Source organism: Nycticebus coucang, chromosome 21 (assembly GCF_027406575.1).
Source record: "Nycticebus coucang isolate mNycCou1 chromosome 21, mNycCou1.pri, whole genome shotgun sequence".
NCBI classification, from domain to species: Eukaryota; Metazoa; Chordata; class Mammalia; order Primates; family Lorisidae; genus Nycticebus; species Nycticebus coucang.
This window is the reverse complement of record NC_069800.1, coordinates 42,424,354-42,441,533: the sequence shown is the minus strand read 5'-3', so window position 1 is coordinate 42,441,533 and position 17,180 is coordinate 42,424,354. Positions and strand designations below refer to the sequence as shown.

Genomic DNA, 17,180 nt, shown 5'->3' with positions numbered 1-17,180 from the left:
TATGAATCATATAAGTGATTAAAGTGTGAAGGAAACATGAGAAATAAAAGGATATTGTATGAAAACTAAACTATATTGAAAGTGAGGTTAGGAAAGACAAGGTTAGAGATAGGGGGAAAGGGTGGGTGGATATCAGGTTGGAAGCATCTTGTTTGTGGTATTTACATTCTTTTGATGCACTGTATACTTTCAAGGTTTTTGTTCTAAAGAAGTGGTTTCATTAGTAACACTTGGTTGCTTCCCCTTATCTAGGAATGTCAAGGCTTGTAACTTTTCTTAGTTCTTTAATTGGTCTCAGTTTCTTATGATCTCTCTTAAAAACAGCTGAACATATTCTTTTATGTATAATGTTTGACTACTTCTATATATTTTTACTCTAATTAGTAACTATATTTTGATTCATAGTTAATTGCTTGTTAAACATTAAACTACTTTATTGATTTGTGTTACATATGAAAATTAGTGAAGTAAGACATTTTTCTAAGTAAAGTTTTACTAATTAGTGAAGTCAGATGTTTTTCTAAGTAAAGTTTTACTGCAGGAGGTGTCATGTTGGAACATCCTGTTTGCCGTGCCTGCATTCTCTCGATGTACTATTTCAATTCACTGACATTTATGGTGGGGACGTGCTGTTGTACAGGCTCTCTTGGAGCCACTGAGTCCGGCACAGCCATACTTGCTGTGTTTAATTGTGGATCAGTAAGTCACTGTGTTTATTCTTAGTTTCTCAAAACAATCAGGCAATAATCAGTCATTCAACTGAACAGACAGGTTTCAGGGTAAAAGTTTCTTAGGCTTTTATGCCGCACCTCATGACTTTCTACGTTCACTAAAAGGCATGCTAGGCAACTTATGCGCTGCTGTCGCAAGCCAGGGGGACTGGGGGCAACGCTCCGAGGAGCACCCACCGCCTTACCACAGTTTTTACAACGCGGACAGAGCCATCCCGCCACGGCTTGATGCCGGGGGTGCGGCACAGGCCCGAGGTGTGTTGGCAGCAGATGACAGTGGCCTCTCGGACTCCTTTGCTCAAGTCCTCATCTCTACCCAGTGCCAGACCACACAGGTGAGGGCTGGGATGGGAGGTGGAGGAGGAGGCCTGGGAGACAAGGTGGAGGGGGGCTGAGATTTTCCTCAAAACCCTAAGACTTTCTTGGTACTCTAGGTTTTCAGGACAAGATATTGGATGGGATATGCTTGTCTCAGGGGGTGGTGTAGGACCAGAGGTCTTCAGGGTGAGGGGTCCTTTCTGGGCTTGACCCCAGGCCTGGGCTTTAAAGGCAGTGGATTCCAACAGAGAGAGACAGGCAGGAGGAGGGGACTGTAGCACCGGAAAGTGCTTTCAGCTTCATCACAGCTTGCACCTGTTGTGATGAGTGTTACCGCAGGTGTCCTTTGGAGCAGGGTGCTCACCCGCACGTGCCTTGGGAGCCTCCTTCTGACAACTGCTGGTGGGTGCTTTCTTCTCTGCCTGGCCTTTAAGGTCCTGGAGCAGACGCTGAGCCCCCTGTGGAATGAACTCCTGGTATAACGGCAGTAGGGAGGACCTGCAGGAGGATTAGTGTCATCAATGTTTTTGACCACAACAAGCTTGTGAGTGCAGCCTGGGCCCCGCTGGGATCCCAGCTTCTCGTGTCCTTTGGCCTCATTTCCCTACCCTGGCCTGGCTCCTGAGCCTCCCCCTTCCCCTTTTGTCTGCATTGCCTTGCTTCCCACAGGGCCCCCCAGTATTCCTGGGCAGGGCGCTGGCCGCCCCGAGGGTAAAGCTGGTGGAGGACCCATACCAACGCCCTGAGCTGCAGTTCTTCCCCCGAGGAAGGGACCCCGGGCAGCTGGAGAGCTTATTGCCACCTTTGAACTCATTGAGCTGGACTACAGTGGCCGATCTGAGGTCAGAATACCCTGGCTTGAATGGCACTGGCTGTGGGCCCGTCTTCTTCCATCAGGCCCTCCAGCCCCAGGGAGTAGAAAACATGCGAATGTTCTCGGGATATACCCCCAGGTCCCAATCCCCAAAGAATGAAGGCTACAGATATGTCCTGGGGTCACCTCCTTGGAGGCGGTACTGGCCCTAGGTACTAGAACAGCCCCAGGTTATGCAGGAGGTGGCCAGGTGACGCATGGAGTCTGAGGTCCTGCCTAGGACCTCCTGACCCCAAGGAGCATTACAGGTATGCATGCCCAGGGTTCACCTTGCCAGACTTCCAACCACAGAGAACCTGGCTGCGCGGCACCACCCGATCCCACATTCCTCAGATACCCCCTCATTCCCGCACCTACCTGCTTCTTGAGACTCCTCACAGTCCAGCCTTGCCTGCTTCTTCTGTGTTTGCATTACACTCCGTCAGTGGCGCTCTATGTCCCTGCTCCATGCTCAGGCTGTCCCTCCTTTGGCCTGGTTCCTCTTTGACTTCTTTCCCCTGCAGCCCTCAGTGCCCAGTGATGTGGAGCCCCTCTCTGGACGCCTGTCCCTGCCACCCAATGCACGCCCAGTGCTCAGGGAGTTCCAGGTTGAGGTAGTGCCAGGCATCCCTAGCCTCCCATACCCCCACATTGTGGTGCCTTTCTGCCAGGTACCGGCCCCTGAATTGCCTACCTCCTGGCCCTAGGTACTGTTCTGGGGTCTAAGGGGCCTTGGCCGTGTGCACCTGTTTGAGGTAGAGCAGCCCCAGTTGTGCTGGAGGTAGCTGGGCGACGTGTGGAGTCTGAGGTCCTGGCCAGTTACCATGAGAACCTCAATTTCACTGAGCTCGTCAGGCATCTGACAGTGGTGAGTGTGTGGGCTGGGGGTAGGGAATGCTGGGCAGAGTGGTCAGAGGGCATTAGATGGTGGGTTTCCAGCTGGTTATTTTAAATGTTCCAAGGGTCAGGGAACTCTCTATAAAGGGTCAGATAGTAAATATTTTAGGCTTTGTGTGCTAGCCAGTCTCACTTGCAGCTACTTAACTCTACCATTGTAGCATGAAAACAGCCGTAGACAATACATAAATGAAAGAGTATCAATGTGTTCCGATAAAACTTTATTCATAAAGGGCGGCGCCTGTGGCTCAGTGATAGGGCGTCAGTCCCATATACCGAGGGTGGTGGGGCTAGGTACCCAGCCCTAGCCAAACTGCAACAACAACAACAAAAAAAATAGCCAGGCACTGTGGTAGGCGCCTGTAGTCCCAGCTATTCAGGAGGCTGAGGCAAGAGAATCGTGTAAACCCAGGAGTTGGAGGATGCTGTGAGCTGTGACTCCATTGCACTCTACTGAGGGTGATAAAGCGAGACTCTATCTCTAAAAAAAAAAAAACAAACTTTATTCATAAAAACTGGCAGTGGGTCAGACTTGGCCTTTAGGCTGTAGTGTGCTGATTCCTAGCTTTATTTATGGACTTGTGCTGCCTTTATTGGCTCTGTTGAATGAGTAGATTATCCAAGTGACCTGAAGTATAAGTCTCAAAGAATCTATCTAGTCTCTGAGATACCAGGGGCTGTCATGAGAAATAAGTTCTTTGCCAAATTTGTAATTACTATGGTATGGGCTTCAGAGTAAATTTCTGGCAATGTCACTTAGGATCTTGTCAAATAACTTATCTTGTTTAAGCTTTAGTTTTTCTGTACGTAAAATGGGGTAACAAGTACCCCTAGAAAGATTGGAAAGACAAACAGCAGGTGCCTCCTTGCAGGAGTGCTATGAGGAGCTGGTGACAGAAAGCATTTTGGTGAAAGGGCAGCTATGTAAGCTGAAGGTGCTATGTGAGGGTGTGAATGGGACAAAGCACAGTGGTTCCAGACTTCAAGTGGGCGAAAAACAAAAAGAAACCCACCAATATTTCATGACTCTGTTTCCCAAGTAAGAGCTTCCAGTTTTAAAACAACATTGTGCTGGCTCGGTGTGCCCATAGCTCAGTGGTTAGGGCACCAGCCACATGCACCAGGGCTGGTGGGTTCCAATCTGGCCAGGGCCTTCTAAACAACAATGACAACAACAATAAAATAGTTAGGTGTTGTGGCGGGCACCTGTAGTCCCAGCTACTTGGGAGGCTGAGGCAAGAGAATTTGCTTAAGTCCAAAAGTTTGAGGTTGCTATTAGCTGTGATGCCACTGCACTCTACTGAGGGCAACATAGTGAGACTCTGTCTCAAAAACAAAACAAAACAAACAAAAAAATTACATGGTGCTCAAAGGACTAGGGTGCTGGCCTCGTATGCTGGAGGTGGCGGGTTCAAATGCAGCCCCAGCCAAAAACTGAAAAAAAAAAATTACATGGTGCTATAAAATAGTGAAAGTGAAGGCAGCTTGAGCTTCCAGGGGTTGTATCTTAGTCTGTTCTAGCTGCTGTAACAAAATAGCTTACATGACCAGTCTGGGCAACATAGTGAGACACCGTATCTAAAATAATTTTTTTTTTTAATTTTTTTTTTTTGCAGAGACAGAGTCTCACCTTACCGCCTTCAGTAGAGTGCCATGATGTACACAGGACTCACAGCAACTTCTAGCTCTTGGGCTTCCGCGATTCTCCTGCCTCAGCCTCCCGAGCAGCTGGGATTACAGGCGCCCGCCACAATGCCCGGCTATTTTTTGGTTGCAGTTCAGCCGGGGCTGGGTTTGAACCCGCCACCCTCGGTATATGGGGCTGGCGCCTTACTCACTGAGCCACAGGCACCACCCAGACGTGGTAAGCATGTACCTGTAGTCCCAGCTACTCAGGTGGCTGAGCCCAGGAGTTTGAGGCTGCAGTGAGCTATGCTTATGCCCCTGCATTTCAACCTGGGTGACAGAGCAAGACCCACATCTCTAAAAATGAAAACAAAAAAATAAAACAAAACAAAGTATCTGGGTAATTGGTAAACAACACAAATTTATTGCTCATAGTTCTAGAGGCAGGGAAATCTAAGAACAAAGTGCTAGCAGAATCAGTGTCTGGTGAGAGCCTGTTCCTCATGGGTGGAAGTGTCCTCAGGTGGCCAAAGGACAAAAAGGAGCTAAGCAGCTCCCTCAGGCCTTTCTATAAGGGTACTAATCCTATTCATGAGGGCTCTGCCCTCTTGACCTAATCACCTTCCAAAGGTGCCACCTCTTAGAACCATCCCCTTGGGGGGTTGAGTTCAACATGGTAACTTTGTAAAGACATACACATGTTGACAACAGTAGGGTTTTTCCTCTCATTTCTCACTGTACAGTGCAAATTGGGGAACATATATCCCTTTCTCCATTGTGGACTTCCAGAATAGGGTATCGAAGTCTCTTACTATTAACTATTGAGATGTTAATTTCTACCTTCAATCTTATCACAATTTACTTCTTGTATTTTGAGGTTTTTATTGGTGCATATATGTTTATAATTGTTATATCCTCCTGATGAATTGATCTGTTTACTATTATAAAATGTCCCTCTTCGTCTCTAATAAAAAATATATATATATTTTTTTGAGACAAAGTCTCAAGCTGTTACCCTGGGTAGAGTGCCATAGTGTTACAGCTCACAAAAGCCTCCAACTCTTGGGCTCAAGCGATCTTCTTCCCTCAGTTTTTCTATTTTTAGTAGAGATGGGGTCTTGATTTTTTTCAGGCTGGTCTTAAACTGGTGAGCTCAAGCAATCTACCGGCCTTGGCCTCTCAGGGTACTGGGATTACAGGCATGAGCCACCACGCCCAGCCAAACTTTTTGTCTTAAAGTCTATTTTGTCTGATAGTATAACTATTCCAGCTCTCTGTGTTTACTATTTGCATGATATATCTTTTGGTTTCTACATGTCTTGTGTATTTATTGCTTTTCTTTTATCGCCTTCTTTTTTATTAAATGCTATTTATTAGTATATTGCTTTAATTACCTTGTTCATTTTCACTTAGTGGTTACTCTAGGGATTATAATATGGATACTAATTTTTCACAATATATTTTAGATTAATACTAGTTTAGTTCCAGTAAGATACAGAAACTTTCTAGTATAGCTCTATTCCTTCCTTTCTCCTTTGTGCTGTAATTATCTCTCTCTCACACACGTACATACGTTATATAAAATAAATCCAGAAACATAATAGTAAAATTGTTTTTCCTCCCCACTTAGGATCCATTGATAGATAAGGAATTCCTGCGTTAAAAGCCATACATATTTTGGCTTGGCACCAGAGCTGGTGGGTTCAAATCCAGCACGGGCCTGCCAAACAACAATGACAACTACAACCAAAAAATAGCTGGGTATTGTGGTGGGTGCCTATAGTCCCAGCTACTTGGGAGGCTGAGGCAAGAGAATTGCTTAAGCCCAAAAGTTGGAGGTTGCTGTGAGCTGTGACACCACAGCACTCTACTGAGGGTGACATAGTGAGACTCTGTCTCAAAAAAAAAAAAAAAAGCCATATATATATTGTAGTTTTTGGCTGAGGCCGGGTTTGAACCCACCACCTCCGGTATATGGGGCTGGTGCCCTATTCCTTTGAGCCACAGGTGCCACCCTATTTTTATGGTTCTAAATCTATATTTGCAAGTTGAACATTGATGCATTACATAAGAATAACAACAACCCCATGTTTCTGACAGTACCTTGTAGGCTTTTCTTTCTATTATGTCATTTTTTTTTTTTCTTTGAGACAGAGTCTCACTTTGTCATCTTGGGTAGAGTGCTATGGCATCATAGCTCACAGCAACCTCAAACTCTTGGGCTCAAGAGATGTCTTGCTTCAGTTTTTCATTTTTAGTAGACACAGGGTCTCACTTTTGTTCAGGCTGGTCTCAAATTCGTGAGCTCAAGTGATCCACCCACAGCCTCCCAGAGTGCTAGGATTACAGGCCTGAGCCTATCATTATCAAATTTTGTCATTTGATACTTATAAGAATCTTTTGAATCCAGGATTTGGTCCATTTTTCACGGAGAAACAGGGTCAGAGGGCAATGACTCACCAGAGGTGACCAGGGAGGCTGAGGCCGAGCTGGGCTTAGGGCGCAGGTTTCGAGGTCTTGTCTCCCCAGCCTTCTCTGTGGCGGCCTCTCCCTCTCCACACATCTCAGAGATAGTTCCTCTCTCCCGCCCCAGAACTTGCTGGAACAGCCTTACCTGCAGCCCCCACTCAGCATCCTGGTAATTGAGCGCCGGGCCTTTGGCCGCACAGTCCTTGTGGGTTCCCACATTGTCCCTAGCATGCTACGATCCACATTCCAGAGTCATGAGGATCCTCCCCGAGCAGGAAGGAGCGGAGGAGGAGACAGGGGACATGGTGCCTAAGAGACCTAAAGGTTAGGAGCCTTCTCTCCTTAGGGGCTACTAGACAGAAACCCCTTTGATTCCTGGCAGAGCTGGCTCCAGAGGACTCCCCCAATGGAGCCTGGAGTTTGATTTGTACTCAACAAATTTCCTCATGGTGTCATTTTCCTCCTCCCAGCAAAGAAGCCCCTGGATCCCTTCTTGGCTAAAGTGGGGGTCTGCAGACATCTCCTGAAGGTGATGGGTATGGGAGATGGGCAGAAAAGGGGCTGGTAGGGCTTGAGGTGGTATTGGGTCAGAGGGACTGAGCCCTTTCTCCTGCAGGTTCCTTTGAAGAAGCTCCCCCTAGGAGGCCTCTTGAATCAAGGCCTGAGCTGGAGGAGGACATCCCAGATCCGGAAGAGCTTGACTGGCGGTCCAAGTACTATGCATCCCTACAGGAGCTCCAGGGGCAGGTGTGGGCAGGGGAGGGTCCCATGGCATGAAGAACGATCTCATTGAAGGTGGAGCTCTGCAGTTTTACAGAGCTCTTCATTACCATCATCTTTTCTTGTCTTCACAATAATTCTAGAAGCTGGGGTATTAGCTCCATTAACTAGAGTTGTCTTGTCCAATAGAAATAAAATGCTATGCCAGGCACGGGGGCTCATGCCTGTAATCCCAGCACTTGGGAGGCAAAGGTGGGTGTATTGCCTAAGCTCACAGGTTCGAGACCAGCTTGAGCCAGAGCAAGACCCCATCTCTGAAAAAAATAGCTGGGCGTTGTGGCAGGCACCTGTAGTCTCAGCTACTTGGGAGGCTGAGGCAAGAGAATCGCTTAAGTCCAAGAGTTTGAGGTTGCTGTGAGCTGTGATGCCAGAACACTCTACTGAGGGCGACAAAGTAAGACTCTGTCTAAAAAAACAAAACAAAAACAAAAAAAAACCCACAGCCATGTTTCAGGTCCGCAGCGGCTACATGTGGCTGGTGGGCAGGATAGGACTAGATGATTAATTGAAGAAGCTTTGAAAGTTCGAGTGGCTTACATGGCCAGAGCTTGAAATAGTTTCCCAGTGCCCCACCCTGGAAAAGAGGCTGACTACGGAGTTGAAAGGGATGGGGAAGAATCTCTGATCTGCCCTTTGATTTCAGCCCAACTCTTATGAAGATAAAATGGATGATCCTAGAGATTCAGGTGAGAGATTTGGCTCTTTTGCTCCGGCCCCCTCTATCTCCCACTCCACCCACCCAGATGTTCCTGACTGGAGCATTTTTGCTGTCCCAGAAGGGGTCAACCTCATTTCTGTGGATGGGGAGACCCAAGACCAGGGTGAAGCTAAAGTGGAAGGTTCTGTGTCCTGGAAGAAAGCACTCGCCACCCTGAAGGTGACTGGGTGTTGGGGGGAGGGAGTCTCCTGGGATTCTGCACAGCTAGCTGTTACTGAGGCCCTTGCCTTTCAGATCTATACCAGCTCCCTGGAGGAAGAATTTAACCACTTTGAAGATTGGCTGAATGTGTTTCCCCTTTACCAAGGGCCAGGGGGCCAGGATGGAGATGGAGACAAAGAAGGATCTGGACACCTGGTGGGTAAGTTCAAGGTATGTTTGTGGAAGAAAAGGGGACTAGGGAACACAGGTGCAGATTCTGGAGGACAACTCTCTCATGAGGGCTTTTCTGTCTCTGCCCACTCCAGGGCTCCTTCCTCATCTATCCAGAATCAGAGGCAGTGTCATTCTCTGAGCCCCAGATCTCCTGGGGGATCCCACAGAACCAGCCCATCAAGCTCCTGGTCAGAGTCTATGTTGTCAAGGTGAGCATCCGTAGCTCTGGCACTCCTCCACCTCCAGTTAAGGTAACATATGAAACCTACAGGATGAAAGCTTTGGAAGGAACCTCAAGGATCAGAGTCCAACTTCTTCATTTTCCAGATAGGAAGTCTTAGGCACAAAGACAGGTGATCCTCCAGTATTACAAAACTTGTTGTGACAGAACCGGAATATAGAGTGTCTCCTGAGTCCTTTAGGTTCTAGTCCCATAGAATGGGGGGTGTGCCAAGGTGGGTGGATCACTGGAGCTCAGGAGTTCAAGACCAGCTTGGGTAACATAGTGAGACCCTGTCTTTACAAAAAAATTTTAGAAACTCAACTGGGTATGGTAGCACATATCTGTAGTCCCAGCTACTCAGGAGGCTGAGGCAAGAGGATCACTTGTGCCCAAGAGTTTGAGGTTGGTGTGAGCTATAATGCCACACCCCAGGGTGATTGAATGAGATTCTATCTCACAAAAAAAAAAAAAAAAAAAAAAGGCTCAGCACCTGTAGCTCAGCAGCTAGGGCACCAGCCACATATACCAGGGCTGGTGGGTTCGAACCCAGCCCAGGCCTGCCAAACAACAATGACAACTACAACAACAAAAATAACTGGGCATTATGGTAGGTGTCTGTAGTCCCAGCTACTTGGAAGGTTGAGGCAAGAGAATCACCTAAGCCCAAGAGTTTGAAGTTGCTGTGAGCTGTGATGCCATAGCACTCTACCAAGGGCGACATAGTGAGGCTCTGTCTCAAAAAAGAAAGAAAAGAAAAGAATGGGGAGTGTGACTGTAGGATGAGTGTGGCTCTGGGTCTTAGGCTTGTCGTGATCCCCCTTTGTGCAGGATCTCGCATTACTGTGATTTCCATACAGAACTCAGCAAGGCCTTGATACTTTCTTAAAGCTATCTCAGTGAGGGCGGCGCCTGTGGCTCAGTCAGTAAGGCGCCGGCCCCATATACCGAGGGTGGCGGGTTCAAACCCAGCCCCTGCTGAACTGCAACCAAAAAATAGCCGGGCGTTGTGGCGGGCGCCTGTAGTCCCAGCTAGTCGGGAGGCTGAGGCAGGAGAATCGCTTAAGCCCAAGAGTTGGAGGTTGCTGTGAGCTGTGTGAGGCCACGGCACTCTACCGAGGGCCATAAAGTGAGACTCTGTCTCTACAAAAAAATAAAAAAAATAAAAAAAAAAGCTATCAGTGAGTTGGGAATAAGCGGGTTGATCTGCCTCCGAACTCCCTATCACCACAGCAGATGCTGCACCATCATCTGTTTTAAATATAGGGATTCTAAGGCGTAAGTTTAAGAAACGTTCTAAGGTGCTGTTCTACCATAATCTAAGAATCCTAATGTATACATTAGATAATAGAAGTCACCTTGACCTGCTTCTCACAGTATGACAGACTATATGATATGATATAAGGCATCTAGAAAATGGTAGGTAAACAGGGAAACCTTGGCTGAACATAGTAATTCACACCTGTAATCTTAGCATTCTGGGAGGCCAAAGTGGGAAGAGCACTTGAGGTTAGGAGTTTAAGATCAGCCTGAGCAAGAGCAAGACTCCATCTCTACAAAAAATAGGGGGAAAAGTCAGGCATGGTGGTATACCCCTGTAGTCCTAATTACTTGGGAGGCTGGGGCAGGAGGATTGCTTGAGCCCCGGAGTTTGAGGTTGCCGTGAATTACAATGATGCCATTGCACTCTAGCTTGGGTGACAGAGCAAGAGTCTGTCTCCAGAAAAGAAAGAAAAAGAGAAAAGGAGAAGGAAGAGGGAAGAGGGAAAAATTGGTTGGGTATGATGTTGGGTACCTGTAGTCCCAACTACTCAGAAGACCAAGGCCTAATACTCCTGATTTTATTTTTTTTTTTATTTTTATTTTTTTTTGGTTTTTGGCCGGGGCTAGGTTTGAACCCGCCACCTCCGGCATATGGGACCGGCATCCCACTCCTTGAGCCACAGGTGCCGCCAATACTCCTGATTTTAAAAGTAACATATTCTTATCATAAAAAATAAAAGTCAAGGGCAGCGCCTGTGGCTCAAGGAGTAGGGCGCCGGTCCCATATGCAGGAGGTGGCGGGTTCAAACCCAGCCCCGGCCAAAACCAAAAAAATAAAAAAATAAAATAAAATAAAATAAAAGTCAAACAATACAGAAAATTATAAATTGGGCTGGGCATGGTGGCTCATGCCTGTAATCCTAGCACTCTGGGAACCTGACGCGGGTGGATTACTTGAGCTCGGGTGTTCAAGACCAGCTCAAGCAAGAATGAGACCCCGTCTCTACTAAAAACCCCATCTCTAACTACAGTTAGCCAGGCGTGGTGGCACATGCCTGTAGTCCCAGCCGAGACAAGAGACGGAGGCAAGAGGAACACTTCAGCCCAAAAGTATGAGGTTGCTGTGAGCTATGATGACAACATGGCAAGCTACCCTGGTGTCTCAAAGAAAAAAAAATTATAAGTTGAAGAGTAAGCCCTTATACATCTTTACACATATTTTCTGTTTCATTCTATTTTTTATACCGATTTGTATAAGTATTTCGTAACTAATTGAAAATAAAACTCATCATGCCCCATTTCAGTTAAACTCCTCTCAGAGTAATACTTCTCCTTGGTAATGTCCTGTTTAACACTTAATCTGAGATTAGGTCCAACAGGGTTAACCTTCGGCCATGACAATGACACTTCTCCCAGTTGTACTCCATACCATCTCCCTAGGCTACCGACCTGGCTCCAGCAGACCCGAATGGCAAAGCAGACCCCTATGTGGTGGTGAGCGCTGGCCGGGAGCGGCAGGACACCAAGGAGTGCTATATCCCCAAGCAGCTCAATCCCATCTTTGGAGAGTGAGGCTGGGTCCTGGAGAGGGAAATGAGGGAAGGGGGAGCAACCTGCCCAGCCAGCTCTGTGGCCCCAGGGCTCTTATTCAGGTAGCTGGCCTGGGGACAGTGGGTGAATAGGCAGAGATTGTTGACACCCCCACCCCAGACTACCTCCTAGGACATGGAGGTGTCCTTAGCCACTCTCCTTCTTGGCCAGGGTCCTGGAGCTAAGCATCTCTCTCCCTGCTGAGCCAGAGCTGACCATTGCTATTATTTGATCATGACCTCCTGGGTTCTGATGATCAATCATTGGAGAGACCTACATTGACCTGGAAAACTGATTCTACAGTCACCACAGAGCAAACTGTGGGCTGGCTGCCCAGTATGACGTGTAAGTTTAGCTCAGCCATTTTAAGTCTCTGACCAAACATGTTCAAGCTCACGCTCCCACTTGTGCTCCATAGAGGGGGACTCCCCACCTCCGCCAACCATAACATTGCAGCTTGGTCAAGACATGGGCTTAGGAGTTAGGATCCTATAATTAACATGTGACTTCTTTTGAGTCTCAGTTTTTTAATAGCTGCAGAATGGAGATGTTAGTATCTCCTTCATAGAAGCCCCTGTTATACACCTTTGATTTTCATTGTTATAGGTGAGGGCTAACCTGTCTCCCATTGGAGTTATGAACCTAGATCCCATGTCATCAAGGGTCCTTATCCTTGCCCCTGTGCCTGAATGTGTCCATATGCTGGCCCCAGCTGAGGCATCCTCTGTTTCTGCCCACAGGGATGGGTACAATGCCTGGCGTGATGCATTCCGGCCTTCTCAGATCCTGGCAGGGTTGTACCAATGCTGTGGCTTCCCTGCCCCTGAATACTGAGCCGAGGCTGTCAAGGTGGGGAGCAAAGTCTTCCTAACACCACCTGAGATGCTGCTACCAGGTGTCAAGCCTTCTCTTCTGGATAGGCCACAGGGAGGAAGATGGTGGTAGAACAAGGTACAAAGGGTCCTGGTGGTGGCTCGGCGCCGGCCACATACACTGGGGCTGGCAGGTTCAAACCTGGCCCGGGCCTTCTAAACAATGACAACTACAACAAAAAAATAGCCAGGCATTGTGGCAGGCACCTGTAGTTCCAGCTACTTGGGAGGCTGAGGCAACAGAATCGGTTAAGCCCAAGAGTTTGAGATTGCTGTGAGCTGTGATGCCACGGCACTCTACCAAGGGTGATATAGTGAGACTCTGTCTCAAAAAAACAAAAACCAAAAACCAAGGGGCCCTGTGCCTAGTCTAGTGTGCTCCCCACCAAAGTATCCTTTAGTAAGTAGAGGAGGTGAGTTTGGTTAAGGGTGAGCTTCTTGGATGGTGGGGAAAAGATGGTCTTTGTTGGTGAACATGAGGTCCCCAAAGAGCAAAAGTGGACCCCCGAGTCATAGCTAATCAAGTTCTCAGAACGCAGGGTGTCCCCACAGAGTATCTTTACAATAGAGTGTGGGTGTAGGACTGAGCTTATGCCTCCAAAAATGACTAGTCTCTTCTTTGGGCAAGGTCTGAGCAAAGGCTACAACCCCCACCCCCCAGGCCCAGTGTCGCCCTGCCTGATGGCTTTTCACTGGGAGAAGTTGCAGCAGCAGCCCTCCCCACCTGCTGCTGCTTTTTGTATGTTACATATTTGCTCTCCTAGTCGGTGGGTTTGTTCCAACACAGTGGCTGCCGCGGCTTAGAGCTTCTATGGAGGGACAGGAGAATGGGGGGAGAGTTGCGTGGAACCCAAGCTCACACACCTCTTGTTTCAGGTAGGGCGGTGCCCCAGGAGGCAGGAGGGGCCCCCGAGGAAGCCCAGGCATTGCTTGTGCTGTGACGCTGGCAAGAGATGCCAGATTTGGGGATCCAGCTGGTACCTGAGCATGTAGAAACACGGCCCCTCTACCATCCCCGAAGCCCAGGCCTGCTACAGGTGAGGGAGGGCTCAGGGCCTAGCCCCAGTACAAGATTCCCAGGACCCCAGGATTCCCATCTTCCTCCAAGACCTCCACCTGGCACTATACTGCCACTCCTGACTCTGCCTCCTGGTGCTGGGTCCCAGCATCCCCACTCCATGCTGGATCACATACTCCTACCCCTGATTATGTAGGTCACCACCCCTGGGCCACCAAGACTCAGACCTGGGGTCTCAAACCTGACCTCTATCCCGGACCCCTGAGATCTGGACCTTGGGAATGCCAGATCTTACTTTTAACATCAACTCCTACTTCTGGGCCCCTATCCCTGAACACCTAAGCTAACCTCTACCCCAGACCCCCCACATCAGGCTCCACCTTCATCCTCATGCCTCAGCATCTGCCAGGCTCTTCCCTCTTAGCCCCAGCTCTCCTTTCCCTTGGGAGAGGCACAGCCTTTGGCCACAGGGCTGTCAGGGGAGGTGGGTCCTTAACAAGACCCTCCAGCCTGGTCCTATGTCCCCAGGGATCCCTTCACAGGTGGATTGACATCTTTCCCAGAGATGGCACCTGCCCCACCTCCAGTTGATATCAAGCCTCGGAAGCCAATCAGGTGAGAGTCTGGCCCCTCCTTCCAAGTTGGTTTACCAGTAGGAGGGTCCTCTGAAAAGCCAGGTCCCCAGTGGAGCAGGCACTCAGGCTTTTCAGTTAGGTGAATCATTAAATTCCCTTTTCTTTTTTTTTTTTTTTTGTAGAGACAGAGTCTCACTTTATGGCCCTCGGTAGAGTGCCAATGGCATCACACACCTCACAGCAACCTCCAACTCCTGGGCTTAAGCGATTCTCTTGCCTCAGCCTCCCGAGTAGCTGGGACTACAGGCGCCCGCCACAACGCCTGGCTATTTTTTGGTTGCAGTTTGGCCGGGGCCGGGCTTGAACCCACCACCCTCGGCATATGGGGCCGGAGCCTGACCGACTGAGCCACAGGCACCGCCCTAAATTCCCTTTTCTTAATAAGCCTTTATGAATTGGACATCTGTCTGTCACTTATAGACAGTAGTAGTCCAGGTACCTTTCAGTAACCCCCTACCAACGTGAGTTGGAGCGCACTTCCCTGGAGGGTGCAGCCACTCCAGACAGGGCTGGATCCAGACACTCAGATGTCAGCGGTTCTATCACTTTCTGCCTCTGGGTTCTGCTTTCCTTGGTGTTGCTCTCAGGAAGCCTTTTGTTAGGTGCTTTCTAACAATGCCAGGCTTACATCTGAGCCGAAATAAACATCTCTTTCCCAGTTAAAGCAAAAGCCTCAGGGCAATCTCTCATTAGACAGGCTTTGGTCAAATGCTGCTCCCTGAACCACCACTGTGTTCAGGGGCTGTAATATGCTGATTAGCCAGTCCTAAATGTCCTAGATGATATGCCCCACCAGAATTACCTAAGTGACATTGGGGATGGTGTGGTGGGGAGATCATCAGCAGAAAATCTGGTGTTGTCAACAAACACAGGGAACTTGATGTTGGACAAGAGAAACCAACAACTCTCCAGGTAAGCTCATGATAGCCAAGGACAAGGCCACATGAGTGTAGGGTCCACAATGCTGCAGCTCCTCAGGGACTGCACGCTGTCATCCTGTCTTCCAGCCTCCCACTCCTCTCTGTAGAATGGTTTTCTCTGTTAACTACTTTTCTGCACCCCAGAACTTCAGCTGGCAGTGGGCTCTAACTCTGCATCTGATGGTTCAGGGTCCTGATTCTTAATTTATGGCAGAAGCTTGTTGGCCCAGGCAGGGTTGGCAGACTATTCCTGGTGCCAGCCACTGTGGCTGAGGTGGTCAGTGATACCTGGGGCTTTCCTTTCATAGGGTCATAGGCATCCTGATTACCCAGCTGGGCTCCTACCAGGTACTCAGTGCATGGCAGTGGCCCTGGCCCTTCCTGTTTCCTATAGTCCCTCCCAGCGCCTCTCTCAAAGGTCTGAAAACCATCTCCCAATACATCCATCAGCTATGAGCTCAGAGTTGTCATCTGGAACACGGAAGATGTGGTTCTGGATGACGTGAATCCACTCACTGGGGAGATGTCAAGTGACATCTATGTGAAGAGGTAGGCCTGTGAGCCAGGTCAGGCCACTGGTTGTGCATCAAGGGACGATAGCAAGCAGGCTGATCTCGAGGCTGAGTCCAGAGCCCTGTCCCTAGTTCCTCTACGGTGCTTAAAGGTGGGTGAGTTACAGCCATGCTGGGTGAGGCGTGGGCCTGGGCCTGGCCCTGGCCCCTGTGCCCACCTGCCTTGGCCTGTCCTTTGTGCTGCCCCAGCTTGGTGAAGGGGCTGGAGCATGACAAGCACAAGACAGATGTTCACTTCAACTCCCTGACTGGGAAAGGGAACTTCAACTGGCGCTTCGTGTTCCGCTTTGACTATCACCCCACGGAGCGGGAGGTGAGCGTCCGGAGCCAGCCCAGGCCCTTCGCTCTGGAGGAGGCCTAGTTCCGGCAGTCAGCCGTGCTGGTCCTGCAAGTCTGAGACTATGACCGCATCTCCGCAATGACTTCCTTGGTACTGCTCAGCCTTCCCCAATCTTGCCCCTGCCCGTGTCCCAGGTTCTCTAACCTAACCCTAAATCCTGGGACTTCATACCCTAGGTTGGAACCTGTGCTTTCTGACCTACTTGCCAAGCTTATTAAGCTCAGACCATAGACACCTTCCTTCCCACTCAAGGTCCCTGACAAGCCCTGATCTGAGCTGTGCTCATCACCTTGAACTCCATTCAGCCTTTGGTCCTTGCTGTGGCATCTGATCCCAATCCTCCACCTCCCCCTCACTGGGATCTGACCACGTGCTGGTAGTGGGCTGTGGTGTGGGTGGTCCACAGCTGTGGCTTGTCCACCACTTCCTAATTCGCCAATTTAACACACCTCAACTCGCTGCCCCCCACCCCACCGCAGGCTTTGATCTCTTGCCTAACCTCGGTGAACTCTGGACTCACAGGGTCCCTGGAGTTGCAGCTGTTGGACATGGTGCAGGGGGGGCCCGGGGCCCTGAGCTCTGCTCGGTGCGGCTGGCCCACCATGGGGCAGGGACGCAGTGCAATCTGTTTCACTGCCGCCGCTTGCAGGGCTGGTGACCCGTGGTGAAGCTGCAGGAGGAGGAGGACTTGATGCAGGAGGCCCCAGAAGGCAAGAAGAGACGAAGCAGAGGAGGAAGGGCCGGCCAGAAGACCTTGAGTTCACAGACACAGGCAGCAACGTGTATATCCTCACGGTGTGTGCAGTGGGTTGGGGCCAGGCCTGCCTTAGAGCTTGGCCTCTGCCCTGATGACGCAGGTGTGTCTTCCAGGGGAAGGTGGAGGTAGAGTTTGAACTGCTGACCGTGGAGGAGGCTGAGAAGCGGCCAGTGGGGAAGGGGTGGAAGGAGCCAGAACCCCTGGAGAAGCCTAAGTGAGTCAGGGG

At 49.4% G+C, this 17,180-nt stretch overlaps 1 pseudogene across 1 annotated transcript in view; it reads left to right on the top strand.

Moving 5' to 3' along the window:
• The window catches only part of LOC128574262 (fer-1-like protein 4), a 46,795-nt pseudogene that overhangs the window by 28,269 nt on the left and 1,346 nt on the right, over positions 1-17,180 (top strand). The window contains exons 25-45 of the transcript XR_008376655.1: positions 980-1,066; positions 1,484-1,593; positions 1,719-1,891; positions 2,427-2,516; positions 2,610-2,770; positions 7,019-7,218; positions 7,365-7,423; positions 7,511-7,641; positions 8,318-8,360; positions 8,451-8,551; positions 8,627-8,764; positions 8,860-8,976; positions 11,691-11,818; positions 12,012-12,185; positions 12,581-12,735; positions 13,589-13,749; positions 14,259-14,345; positions 15,736-15,834; positions 16,047-16,275; positions 16,707-16,992; positions 17,068-17,168. The product of XR_008376655.1 is annotated as a fer-1-like protein 4 (transcript). The remainder of the gene's footprint in view (positions 1-979; positions 1,067-1,483; positions 1,594-1,718; positions 1,892-2,426; positions 2,517-2,609; positions 2,771-7,018; positions 7,219-7,364; positions 7,424-7,510; positions 7,642-8,317; positions 8,361-8,450; positions 8,552-8,626; positions 8,765-8,859; positions 8,977-11,690; positions 11,819-12,011; positions 12,186-12,580; positions 12,736-13,588; positions 13,750-14,258; positions 14,346-15,735; positions 15,835-16,046; positions 16,276-16,706; positions 16,993-17,067; positions 17,169-17,180) is intronic.